The sequence below is a fragment of the Anser cygnoides genome, chromosome 2 (genome assembly GCF_040182565.1).
Source record: "Anser cygnoides isolate HZ-2024a breed goose chromosome 2, Taihu_goose_T2T_genome, whole genome shotgun sequence".
Lineage (NCBI taxonomy): Eukaryota > Metazoa > Chordata > Aves > Anseriformes > Anatidae > Anser > Anser cygnoides.
The window spans coordinates 28,197,501-28,200,766 of NC_089874.1; positions in this window are offsets into that span (position 1 = coordinate 28,197,501).

Sequence of the window (3,266 nt, forward strand, 5' to 3'; positions counted from 1 at the left end):
CCCCTTCCCCTTCCCCGTCCCATTCCCTTTCCCTTTCCCTTTCCCTTTCCCTTTCCCTTTCCCTTTCCCTTTCCCTTTCCCTTTCCCTTTCCCTTTCCCTTTCCCTTTCCCTTTCCCTTTCCCTTTCCCTTTCCCTTTCCCTTTCCCTTTCCCTTTCCCTTTCCCTTTCCCTTTCCCTTTCCCTTTTCCCTTTTCCCTTTTCCCTTTTCCCTTTCCTTTTTTTTCCTCTCTCTCTTTTTTTTTTTGTCTTATGTGAACACAAAGAGCATCTTTGACATTTCAAGACCATGTATAATTCGACTGTGAATTGCTAACCCATTTCTTGTATTAGAATAGAGCAATTAAAGGTATAAAATCATTAAAAAAATACACATAAAGAGGCTGAAGAAATAACTTTTGCATCCAGTAAACAAATGTAAGCAACTACCAATAAAGTAGAGAAAAAAATTGAAACTGATTTTGCAGCCTGATTTCAGTAAGGTGATTTCATTATTGCAGTTCTATTTATGAAGTTTAATTATTTTTCTCTTAAAAAGCGTGGACTACCAATTTTATACTTAGATTGGTATTCTCGTTGTAACAACAGTCCAATCCTTCTCTTTTGTGTATATTCAAAGCCCAAATAGGATCTTGTTTGGCTGTTTGGTTTTCTTTAATAATTTTAAGACAAAATAATCATTTCAATTTTTTATGTTAATAATTAAGTTCATAGATGTTATACTTTTAGTTACAGTGGACTAACAAACATACGGAAATACTTAGCAAATCATTGGTTTAACAGACACTTCTTTCTCAGTGTTCTTCATTCGAGGCTTAAAGGGTCTGGACAGTCTTTGGTTGTCTTCCTTTTGAATGTATCATAAATCAGTACAGAAAACTGAATGAAACTGTAGTTCTTTCAATGAAAGCCACTGTTCAGATAAATTGAGAAACATTGGATTTATTTTTAAAACATTGTCTAAAGTTTGGCATGGACATATTTATTCCAAATAAAATGAAGAAGAACCCAAGATAAAAACAAAACCAAAACAAAATGCATATAAACTATATTTAGAAAAGTCATAATACAATTCTCAGTTGCTGAATTGATTTGATCTCCTTATTATGGGAAGAAATTGAACTTTGAGATACTATCAACAGCTTCTAACTCCAATCTGATTATTGCTATAATCCTGACAGTGACTGATTCTGAGTAATTATCTCAGAAGCAGAATTAGATTAAAAAACAATATTCCAGATTACAGAAGATTCCAGTCCATTCGTGTAATTAGTTCTGTCTTAGAATGCATGATGTTATCACATTTGAATAACTTAGAGTGAATTATTCACAAAGAAAATGTTTGACTATATTTTAATAGGAAAACAGTTAACAAGAAACCATAATGTTTTGAGAAACATTACACTGTAAATTAGCAACCTCATTGCAGTGAACTTTACTTTGCCAATGTTTTCAGTTTGCCATGTAGCTCCTGAAGTAATATTGGGTACTACACAAAACCCATTGCTACACTAATCAGTCATTATGTGTTCATAATGATGATTTATGATTACTGATGGTGTCATTATCATCGTAATTATAGGCTATGAATTAATTTTTCACTATTGGCATCTGAATCATTTTCAACTGTAGGCCTTTCCTTTGTGAGCAAAATTACTTGCAGATAATAGCCACAAAGAATGGACTTCTGAGAATGAACCCAAACAGAAAAACTTATTTGAAGTTCTTTAGTGAAGTTCACTTGTTTTTATCAACTTAGTTTATAGCAGTGATAGCCTGGACCAAAAAGGGAGGCAGCTTCATTGTTTTAATTACTTTAAAGAATACATAGCAGTTATAAATGGTCCTTGTCATAGACATTTATGATCTTAACAAATCCTAACAGGATCTTAACGGAGTATGCAGAATGAAGTATGTGTCGTATATGTTGTAATTTATGCAAAAGAAAGTCCTCAGGCATTTTTTTTCTCCCTCCCTTTCCTCATTCCTTTTTCTCATTGTTACCAATTGAAGGTGTGAACTCATTCTGAAGATCATTATTTCTGAGCCTTCCTTAGAGTGAAAGGAGGTGCATTCTAGGCGTCTCTTTTCACTGGGTAACTTGGAATTTGAGAATAAGTATTTTATTCCCAAGGACCATGCTGTTGGGTTGATGTGATAAAGTTTTGACAAAGACTCAACAAACAAAAAACAATGTTTCAGGGTTGTCTGATCTGTCAGATCCAGACAGGTGTATAGTCAGAAAGGAAAGGAGGAAAATGATTCAGTGGTGAAAAAAGCAGAGATATCCAGTCACTGTATCATATATGGAAAACTCTTATGATTCTTAATATCCCTGCCTTTGATCCTGAGCAAAATTCAGTCTCTCGTTTTTTCATCTTAAGCTAAAAGCAATGGTAACAAAAAATTATATGATTAAGATTAACTCTTAAAGTTAGCACATTACAAAGAAACTACAACTCTGATGTCTAAGCATCATTCAAAATTTAAGAGTATAAAAGAAATGGCTTTCTGTAGGAATGGTACAAGATCATCACTTCTTTTGAACACAGTCTAAGGACAATACTATCTTTTGCTAAAGGGTGGTGGAAACTGTTTACTATGCTTTCTAGCACTGGTAAACACAATAATGTCAACACATAACAGATGATGAAAACAGTAATCTCTTATAAAGCATAGGTAGAAATTGGATCTTGTCCCTCTGATTTTCTCACAGGGATTATGTATGTGTTGGCCTTTAGTAAAAAAGCTGATCTATTATTGTTCCTTGAAAATTCTTTGGAATAAAAATACATTGATGTATTTAGGATAGGCACATGAAAGCAGTAGATAAAGTTACTGAAATGGTTTCAGATTGAAATCTCTAGAACGTGAGTAGTTGCGCATTTTTGTCTTCCTTTTTATTTTTATTATTCACTGGAAAAGGTTTTCTTTCTAAATATAGCGACGTTTTCTTTTTCTAGAGCACTTCAAAATGAACAAGTACAGCTTTTCATAGTAAACACTGACTCAGCACTAATAGTATTCTGAATGCAAATAAAATTTCTGTAGGTCACAGGCTGAACTGGTATAACTTGTCATAGCTTTTTTGAGAGTGTTGAATGACAAAATTTAGTAGCTGAAAGTTTGTATTTTTTTAATCAATTCCGTCATGATGACCTCTAATGTTTATAAAGTTGTATTATTCCTTTCACTGTCACATTAGATTTGTCACTCTTTAATTTAACCAACCGTAAAAGGATTGGACATTTTAATTATAAATATATAA